The 11,107-nt window shown below is 37.5% G+C and overlaps 1 pseudogene; it reads left to right on the top strand.

The window, feature by feature from the left end:
- The first annotated feature begins 805 nt into the window (after window positions 1-805).
- LOC111155519 overlaps window positions 806-11,107 on the top strand; it is a 71,430-nt pseudogene continuing 61,128 nt past the window's right edge.

The following is an 11,107-nucleotide window of genomic DNA, read 5'->3' as shown; positions in this document are numbered from 1 at the left end:
TTTTTTTTAAGATTTTATTTATTTATTTGACAGACAGAGATCACAAGTAGACAGAGAGGCAGGCAGAGAGAGAGAGGGAAGCAGGCTCCCTGCTGAGCAGAGAGCCCGATGTGGGACTCGATCCCAGGACCCTGAGACCATGACCCAAGCCGAAGGCAGCGGCTTAACCCACTGAGCCACCCAGGCGCCCTGATTATTGCAAGTTTTTATAAGCATCAGAGCTCAAAGTATGAAGTTTTAGAAGTCTTCTCCATAGCTGGGGTTGAGCCTGGTGGCTTAACAGTTCTCCTGTGGGGAAGGAGACCACAGAGGGAGCAACATGGCCTGAGGACCCCTTGAGGTGCAGAGGTAGAGACAGCCTCCCTCTTTGGAATGCATTTGGAAGAGATGGCACTGTCTCTTAGGGGACAAAAGACAAAATGGACCCCATTGAGCAGCCTCGTTAATTAGTATAGCAGCAGAGGCACCTGCTGAAGGCAGCTAACCTGGAAACATGTTTGGCTGTGTTTTACCATTAAACTCTGAGGCCCTGCACAGTCTGGGCTTTTCTGGGACAAACCAGCAAGAGCCCCAGTGCAGTAAAATCCTTCCTGAGAGGATCAGTGGAGGTTCTTGCCCTGCCGAGTCCCTAAAATTTGGAATGTTGAAACCCAGCTGGTGTGCTTGAGATAAAACACAGGAGCACTGTGCCATCAGGCAGAGAGATGCCTCGGACACCACCATGAAAGCAGGGTTCTAGTGGAGCCAGGGACACAATAGGGGAGATCGTTCAGTTTTTTGTGAGGGTTCCCTGAGAGTGGCGGGCATGAACTCCCCTCTCTGCGGACAGGAGAGTGGAGTGATGCCATCCAATCTCCCCCTGCCCACCCCGGCCCACAGCACAAACTTCAGTGAACAACATAGTGCCTCCAGTGGAGACTCAAGTCACTTACACCAACCCCTGGCCCAGTGTGCCCTGCAGGTGCATTTCCACTGGAGTAAGTCGGCCTGAGAATCAGTTCAACAGGCCCCTCCCCCAGAACACCAGCATAAACCCCCACATGCACTGAGTCTGACCATAGAGTGCTGCAAACCTTCAGCCCTAGGAGAAATAGGATCTAGTTTTTTTTCCTAACTCGCAGACCAAAACATACCTAGTTAAAACTTGCCACACACTAGACCAGGTCCAAACACTCCCCACTGCAGGCAAGGAGAAAATCTGCAGAGGACTGATCTGAGGGAAAGAGCAACCAAAACACAATAGCAGAATACATACAGCATACACCAAAAAAATTTCCTGAAATGCCAGGCCCTGGACAATATATGGCCTATTCTTAATTTAGCCATTACTTTTAGGAGCAAAAAACATACAGGCTTCCCTAACACACAGAAGACAGAGACCTAGACAAAATGTCAAGACAGAGGAATTCACTCCGAAAGAAAGAACAAGAGGACACAGCCAGGGATCACAGATATAAGTAATATGCCTGAGCCATAATTTAAAACGACTATCATTGGGGCACCTGGGAGGCTCAGTGGGTTAAAGCCTCTGCCTTCAGCTCAGGTCATGATCTCAGGGTCCTGGGATTGAGCCCTGCATTGGGCTCTCCACTCGTCAGGGAGCCTGCTTCCCTCTCTCTCTCTGCCTGCCTCTCTGCCTACTTGTGACCTCTCTCTCTTTCTGTCAAATAAATAAATAAAATCTTAAAAAAAAATGACAATCATCAGGATACTAGCTGGACTTGAGAAAATTATAGAAGACACCAGGGAGTCCCTACCACAGAGATAAAAGACCTAAAACTTAGTCAGGCTGAAGTAAAAAATGCTATAATGGAGGTGTAAAACTGACTGGATGTTTTGACAACAAAGATGGAAGAAGCAGAGGAACGAATTAGTGATATAGACTACACTATTATGGAAAATAATGCAGCAGGAAAGAAGAAGGAAAGAAAAATACCAGATAATGAATGTAGACTTAGGGAACCCAGTGACTCTATAAAGTGCAATAACATTCATATCATAGGAGTCCCAGAAGAAGAAGAGAAGGAAAAGGGGGCAAAGATTTATTTGAGCAAATTAGAGATCAATAACCTCCCTAATGTGGGGAAGGAAACAGACATTGCAACCCAGGAGGCACAGAGAACTGCCATCAAAATCAACAAAAGTCAGCTAACAACAAGATATATCGTAGTAAAATTTGCAAATACACAGACAAGGAAATGATCCTGAAAGCAGCAAGGGGGGAAAATGTCTTTAACCTGCAAAGGAAGACAAATAATGTTTGCCGCAGATCTCTCCACAGAAACTTGGCAGACCAGAAGAAATTGGCATGATATAGTCATTGTGCTCAATGGAAAAAATATGCAGCCAAGAATACTTACTCCAGCAAAGCTGTCATTCAGAATAGGATAAATAAATAGTTTCCCAGACAACAAAAACCAAAGGAGTTTGTGATCCCTTAACTGGCCTGCAAGAAATAGTAAATGGGACTCTTTGGGTGGGTAAGAAAGGTCAAAAGCAACAAAGACTAGAAAGGAACAGAGGAAATCACCAGAAACACCAACTTTCCAGGTAATACAATGGCACTAAATTCATGTCTAACAATAATCACTCTGAATGTAAATGGACTAAATGTTCCACTCAAAAGACATAGGTTATCGGAATGGCTAAAAACAAAAAAAAAAAACATGACCCATCTATATGCTGCCTACAAGAGACTCATTTTAGATTAAAGACACCTACAGATTGAAAGGGAGGGGATGGAGAACCATTTATCATGCTAATGGTCATCAAAAGAAAGCTGGACTAACCGTACTTTTATCAAACTAGATTTTAAACCAAAGATTGTAACAAGTGATAAAGAAGGACACTATATCATAATAAAGAGGTCTATCCAATAAGATCTAACAATGGTAGGTACTTATGCCCCAACTTGAGAGCACCCAAGTATATAAATCAATTAATAACAAACATAAAGGAACTCATTGATAATAATACAATAAGGGGCGCCTGGGTGGCTGAGTGGGTTAAGCCTCTGCCTTCAGCTCAGGTCATGGTCTCAGGGTCCTGGGATCGAGCCCCACATCCAGCTCTCTGCTCAGCGGGGAGCCTGCTTCCCCCTCTCTCTCTGCCTGCCTCTCTGCCTACTTGTGATCTCTCTCTCTCTCTCTCTCTCTCTCTGTGTCAAATAAATAAGTAAAATCTTTAAAATAATAATAATAATACAATAATAGCAGGGGGCAGATCATCTAAGCAGAAAATCAATAAAGAAACAATGGCTTTGAATGACACACTGGACCAGATGGATTTAACAGGTATATACATAACATTTCATCCTAAAGCAGCAGAGTGCACATGGAACATTCTCCAGAGTAGATCAAATACTGGATCACAATCAGGCCTCAATAAGTACAAAGAGACTGAGATCATATCATGCATATTTTCAAATCACAACACAATGAAACTTGAAATAAACCACAAGAAAAACTTTGGGAACACGACAAATACATGGAGATTAAAGAACATCCTACTAAGGAAAGAAAGGGTTAGCGAGGAAATTAAAGAAGGAATAAAAAAATACATGGAAGCAATGAAATGAAAATGAAAACACAACAGTCCAAACCCTTTGGGATGCAACCAAGTTGGTCATAAGAGGCAAGTATATAGCAATACAGGCCTACCTCAAGAAATGAAAAAAGTCTCAAATATACAACCTAACCTTTCACCTAAAGGAGCTAGCAAAGGAACAGCAAATAAAGCCTAAAGCCAGCAGAAGAAAGGAAATAATAAACATTAGATCAGAAATAAACAATATAGAAACAAAGACCCAGTAGAACATATTAATAAAACTAAGAGCTGCTTCTTTTGAAAGAGTTAATAAAATTGATAAACCCCTAGCCAGACTTATCAAAAAGAAAAGAGAAAGAACTCAAATAAATAAAAGCTATAGATTTATGAAATCTATAAATAAAATATAAAATAAAATATAATTATATATATTATATATTATAATTATTATATAGCATAATAAAGATATAATATATATTACATAATTATGTAATATATAATATGTAAATAAATATAAAGTAAAATCTATAGATTTATTTTCTAGATTCAAAAATCTATAAAGAACTTATCAAACTCAAGAACCAAAAAATAAATAATCCAGTTAAGAAATGGGCAGAAGACATGAACAGACATTTTTCCAAAGAAGACATACAGATGCCTAACAGACTCATGAAAAGATGCTCAACATCACTGGGGGGCCTGGGAGGCTCAGTCAGTTAAATGCCTGACTCCTTCCTGGTTTTGGCTCAGGTCATGATCTCAGGGTTATGATTACCAAGCCCCAAATTGAGCTCTGCCCTCACTGGGGAGTCTGCTTGAGATTCTCTCCCTCCGTCTCCCTCTAACCCATCTCCCCATGCTCTCTCTCTCTAATAAGTAAAAAAAATCTTAAAAAAAAAAAAAAAAGATGTTCAACTCACTCATCTCAGGGTTATGAGACCAAGCCCCAAATTGAGCTCTGCCCTCACTGGGGAGTCTGCTTGAGATTCTCTCCCTCCGTCTCCCTCTAACCCATCTCCCCATGCTCTCTCTCTCTAATAAGTAAAAAAAATCTTAAAAAAAAAAAAAAGATGTTCAACTCACTCATATCAGGGAAATACAAATCAAAAGCATAGAGATACCTCTTCTCACCTGTCAGAATGGCTAAAACTAACAACACAGGAAACAACAGATGTTGGCAAGGATACAAAGGAAAGGGAACCCTGTTACACTGTTGGTGGGAATGCAAACTGGTGCAGCCACTCTGGAAAACAGTATGGAGGTTCCTCAAAAAGTTAAAAATAGAGCTACTCTCTAGCAATTGTACTACTAGGTATTTACCCAAAGGATACAAAAATAACAGATTTGAAGGGGCACATGCACCCTGTTGCTTATAGGAACATTATCAACAATAACCAAACTATGGAAGGAGCCCAGACATCCATTGACTGATGAATCTATAAAGAAGAGGCAATATATATATATCAAGAAATATGACTCAGCCATTAAAAAGAATGAACTCTTGCCATTTGCAATGACACAGATGAAGCTACAGTGTATTATGCTAAGCAAAATAAGTCAACCTGAGGAAGACAAATACCATATGATTTCGGTCATATGTGGAATTTAAGAAATAAAACAGATTAACATATGAGAAGGAAAAAAAGAGGGAAACAAATCATAAGAGACTCTGAACTACAGAGAACAGGGTTCCTGGGAGTCTCAGTTGGTTGAGCAACCTCCTTCAGCTCAGGTCATGATCCTGGAGTCCCAGAATCAAGTCCCACATCAGGCTCCATTCTCAGTGGGGAGTCTGCTTCTCCCTCTGACCCTCTCACCTCTCTTATGCTCTCCCTCTCTCTCTCAAATAAATAAATAAAATCTTAAAAAAAAAACTATAGAGAACAAACTGAGGGTTGATAGAGGGAAGTGGTTAGGGGAATGGGCTAAATGGGTGATGGGTATTAAGGAAGGCACTTGTTGACATGGGGACTGGGTGTTATATGCAAGTGATGAATCACTAAATTCGACACCTGAAACCAATTTTACTGTATTTTTAAATAAACCCTTGAAATAAAAAACTAACAAAAGCCCCCACAAAATATATGAGGAAGAAACTGACAAAAATGAAAGGAGAAAAAGACAAATCCACAATTAAAGTTGGATAATTCAGCACCTCTATAATCCATAGAAATAGTAAACAGAGGGGCGCCTGGGTGGCTCAGTGGGTTAAAGCCTCTGCCTTCAGCTCAGGTCATGATTTCAGGGTCTTGGGCTCTCTGCTCAACAAGGAGCCTGCTTCCCCCTCTCTCTGCCTTTCTGCCTACTTGTGATGTCTCTCTGTCACATAAACAAATAAAATCTTAAAAAAAGAAATATTATTAATATTATATCAATATATTCAACAATTTAGATAGTATTTATGATAGACTACTTATTTCCATGAAAGATAGAGGTTATCAAATTGACACAGAAAGAAACAAAAAATCTGAATGTTTTCTATCTTCTGATTTTAATTTCCACAAAGAGAGGCACCTGGGTGGCTCAGTTGTTAAGCAGCTGCCTTTGGCTCAGGTCATGATCCCAAGGTCCTGGGATCTAGCCCTGCAAGGGGCTCCCTGCTCAGTGGAGAGCTTGCTTCTCCCTCTCCCTCTGCCTGCCTATCTGCCCACTTGTGCTCTCTTTCTGTCAATTAAATTAATTAATTAAATTAAATAAAAAATTTCCACAAAGAACTCCAGGCTCAGGTGGCTTCATTACAAAATCCAATCAAACATTTGAGGAAAAAATAACACCAATTTAACCCAAACACTTCCACATGCAAGAGAATGAAGTTGAACACTTACCTTAACACTGTATATAAAATTTCACTCAAAGTGAATCAAGAGCAATGATTTCTTGAATATGACACCAAAGCACAGGCAACAAAATAAAAAATACATAAATTGTACTACATCAATATTAAAAACTTTTGTGCATCAAAGAACATGATCAACAGAGTGAAAATGCAACCCACAAAATAGGGGAAAACATTTGTAAATCATATATCTAGTAAATAAATCATATTTCTAGTAATTTATAGTAATATCTAGTAATATTTCTATTAATTTTTCTAGTAATTTCATATTTCTAGTAATTTCTAGTAATATCCAGAATACATATAAAGAACTCCAACAGTTTAAAAAAAGGAAAGAATGACTTTGAAAATGGGCAAAAGATTTGAGAAGACATTATTCTCAAAAAGATATGCAAATATACAATGAACACATGAAAAGATGCTCAATATCACTAATCATCAGGGAAATGCAAATCAAAACCACAATAAGATGTCATCTCACACCCATTGTGTTGGTATTATCACAAATGAACAAAAATACTCAACCAAGTGTTGGTGAAGATGAGGAGAAATTAGAACCCTTGTGCACTGCTGATAGGAATGTTAAATATTACAGCCACTACGGAAACACTTCTTTAAAAAATAAACAATACAATTACTCTATAATCCAGCAATTCCATTTCAGGGTTTATATCCCCAAAGAATTGAAAGCAGAAACTAAAACACATATTTATACACCCTAGTTGTTCAGCATTATTCACAAGAGTCAAAAGATGGAAGCAATCTAAGGATCCATCAGCAAATGAATGGATAAACAAAAGGTGTTACAAATTTGGTATACAAATACAATGGAATATTATTCAGGGATTAAAAAAAAAAAAAGATTCTGAGAACACCTGGGTGGCTCAGTGGGTTAAACATCTGCCTTCGGCTCAGGTCATGATCTCAGGGTCCTGGGATTGAGCCCTACATCTGGCTCTGTGCTGAACATGGAACCTGCTTGAGATTCTCTGTCTCTCTCCCTCCCCTCAGCTCATGCTCCCTCTTTCTCACTCACAAAAAATGCTTCTGGAATGGTGACATGAGGAACTCCATATATGTGTTCCCCAGTGAAACAATCATAGCTGGTAAAAATTATAATTTTCCTAAGGGAATATATCAAATGAAGAAACACTTATTAAATCTCTGTAAGAAGAGCAAGAGTCTATAGCACTTAAGCCTTGGCCTTCTATCTCCCCTGGACAGTGTGTAGAACAACAGAGCAATTGAATAGCAGTTAGTGAAGCCTACCATTTGTGTGTAATACCAAGTGAAGCAGACAGCTTAACAAAGAAGCTATGATGACAATATCACACCAAAGAGAAAATATCTGTAAAGATATGGAAATTTTTTTTAAAAAACAAACGGAAATTTTAGATTTAAAAAGTACAAAAATATAAATGAAAAAGTCACTTGAGGAACCCAATAGTAGATATGAAATGGCAGAAGAAAGAATTAATGAACTTGAAGATAGGAAGATATATTATGAAGTCCAAGGAACAAAAATAAAACAGAATAAAGAAAAATGAACAGAAAAATGTGGGATACCATTTTTCCCTCTTTTTTAAGTTTTTATTTAAATTACAGTTAGCTAACATGCAGTATATTAGTTCCAGGTGTGGTGAGTCAACACTTCTATACATCAATCCCTGGGGCTCATCACAAGTGCACTCCTTAATCCCCATAACCTATTTCCCTCATCCTCCAACTCACCACCCTTCTGGGAACCATCAGTTTGCCCTCTACAGTTAAGAGTCTGTTTCTCAGTTTGCCCTCTTCTCTCTCATTTTTTTCCTTTTGCTCATTTGTCTTGTTTCTTAAGTTACACATATGAGTGAATTTATATGATATTTGTCTTCCTCTGACTTATTTCATTTAGCATAATACTCTATAGCTCCCTTCATGTCATTGCAGATGGCAACATTTCGTTCTTTTTTATGGTCTAGTAATATTCCATTTTATACACGCACGCACACACACACGCACACACACACATAAACACACACACACATTCCACATCTTCTTTATTCATTCATCAGTTGGACACTTGGGCTGTTTCCATAATATGCTATTGTAGGTAATGCTGCTATAAACAGAAGTGCATGTATCCCTTTGAATTAATGTTTTAGTATTCTTTAGATAAATACCTAATATTGTGATTCCTGGATCATAGGGTAATTCTATTTTTAACTTTTTGAGGAACCTCCATACTGTTTTTCGAAAGTGGTTGCACCAGTTTGCAATCCCACTAGCAGTGCAAGAGCATTCCCTTTTTTGTGGGATACCATTAAGTAATGGAAGTACTAGAGGAAAGGGGAAAAGAGTAGGGAAAAAAATTAAACAAAATTATGACTCGAAAATGTTCCAAATTTGATTTTTAAAAATCTACACACCTAAAAAAGCTCAAACAACTCAAATAAATGCAGAGAGCCACATCTGGAAATATCATAGTAAAATTTTTGAAAGCCAAAGAGAAGGAGGAAATTTCTTTTTTTTTAAAGATTTTATTTATTTATTTATTTGACAGAGAGAAAGAGATCACAAGTAGGCAGAGAGGCAGGCGGTGGGGGGGAGGGTAAGCAGACTCCCTGCTGAGCAGAGAGCCCAACGTGGGGCTCGATCCCAGGACCCTGGACCATGACCTGAGCCGAAGGCAGAGGCTTAACCTACTGAGCCACCCAGGTGCTCCAAGAAGGAGGAAATTTCTAAAGCAGCAAGAATAAAATGAATTGTTACTTACAAAGTTACCCCAATAACATTAACAAATTATTTCTCTTCGGAAATGTTGGAGAACAGAAGCCTGTGGGGTGACACATTACAAGTGGAGAAAGAAAACCAAATTCAACCAAAGGTCTTCTATCCAGAAAAAACATCTTACAAAATGAAAATGAAATAAAAATTTATGGTAATTTCCAGGTAAATGAAAAACTGCTTGCAGAGCTGTCTTAAATAAATATTAAGTTACTGAGGAAACTTCTTTGGGCTAAATGCAAATGACCCAAGACAGTAATTCATATCCACATGATACTGGAAAAGCAATTGTATGAATAACATGTATATCATGTATAGTTAGACCCATAACATAAAAAACATAATTTCCAATAACAAGCACAAAGAAGGTAGGTGGGAGAAAAGCTGTATTGGAGTAAGGAAATGATACCAGATGGCAACTCAAATCCACCAGAGCAAATGAAGAGAACCAGAAATGATAAATAGTAAGATTAATATACCAAAGTCTATAAATATATACTTGCTCTCTTTTCTTTTCTTAGCTCCTTTAATAGACCTAAAAGTGCATATAGTAATAATTATAGCATTGTATTGTTGGATGTGTAACATATATAGATACAATATGTATAATGATAATTGCACCAAAAAAGGGAAAAGGGAATAGACCTATAGTCATATCTATATCTCAATGGAAGTAGGTTAGTATAAGTCTAAAGTAGGTTCTAATAAGTTAAGATATATTTGGTAAGCCCTATATAAACCACTAAGAAAATAACAAAAACAATGAAAAATATCATTAAAAGAAGTAATTGTTCTACTAGAAAATATTTACTTAAAACAAAGAAAGTAGCAAAGGAAGAACAGAGGAACAAAAAAAAATGAGACATACAGAAACACAATGTAAAGTAATATATGTAAGTTCAATTATATCCATAATAAAATAAATGTGAGTGTACTAATCAATCAAATAGTCAAAACTGTCAGCTTGGGAAAAAATTCAAAAATATACTGTCTACTAGAGAAACATTTTAATTAATTCATTGACTTATTTATTTATTTATTTATTTAGAGAGCACCTGGTGGGGGGGAGGAGAAGAGAGAGAGAGAGAATTTTAAGCAGGCTCCACACCCAATACAGACCCCAATGTGGGGTTCTATCTTCTGACCCTGAGATCATGATCTGAGCTGAAGTCAAGAGTTGGACACTTAACCAACTGAGTCATCCAGGTGCCCCCAGAGATACATTTTATATTCAAAGATACAGATAGATTGAAAGTAAAAGGATAGAGGAAAGATGTATTTTGCAAACAGCAATCATAAAAAAGCTGGAGTGGCAATACTATCGTCAGCTAAAATAGACTTTAAAGCAAAGAATGCTATCAGAGATAAAAAGGAACATTTTATAATGATAAAAGCCTCAAGCTATCAAGAATATACAAAAATTATAAACATATATGCACCTAACAACAGAACCACCAAAATGCAAAAACTGACAGAATTGAAGGGAAAAACAGACAATTTGACAATAATAGAGATTTTAATACTTCACTTTCAATAATAGAGCAACTAGAAAGAAGAAGAACAAGGAAATAGAGATTTCAACATTTATAAACCAACTATCCTTAAAAGACCTTTACAGGCCACCACCAAACAATGGCAGATTACATCTTCCTCTCAAGTGTACATTCACTAAGATCGGTCATTGCTAGAATATAGAATAAGTATCAAATATTTTTAAATTTAAATTATATAAAATATGTTCTACAGCCTTAATGGAGTGAGGAAGGGAAATCAATAACAGAAAGAAATTGGGGACTCACAAATATGTGGAAATTAAACAGTATATTCCTAAATAACTAATGGATCAAAGCAAATCACAAGTAAGATCAGAAAATACTTTGAGATTAATTAAAATGAAGACACAATTTACCAAACCTTATGTAATGCAGCTAATGCAGTATTTAAAGGGAAACATAA

The sequence above is a fragment of the Enhydra lutris genome, unplaced genomic scaffold (genome assembly GCF_002288905.1).
Source record: "Enhydra lutris kenyoni isolate GAN:26980312 unplaced genomic scaffold, ASM228890v2 scaffoldscaffold42, whole genome shotgun sequence".
Taxonomy (NCBI): domain Eukaryota; kingdom Metazoa; phylum Chordata; class Mammalia; order Carnivora; family Mustelidae; genus Enhydra; species Enhydra lutris.
This window is presented reverse-complemented; position numbering and strand designations above follow the sequence as displayed.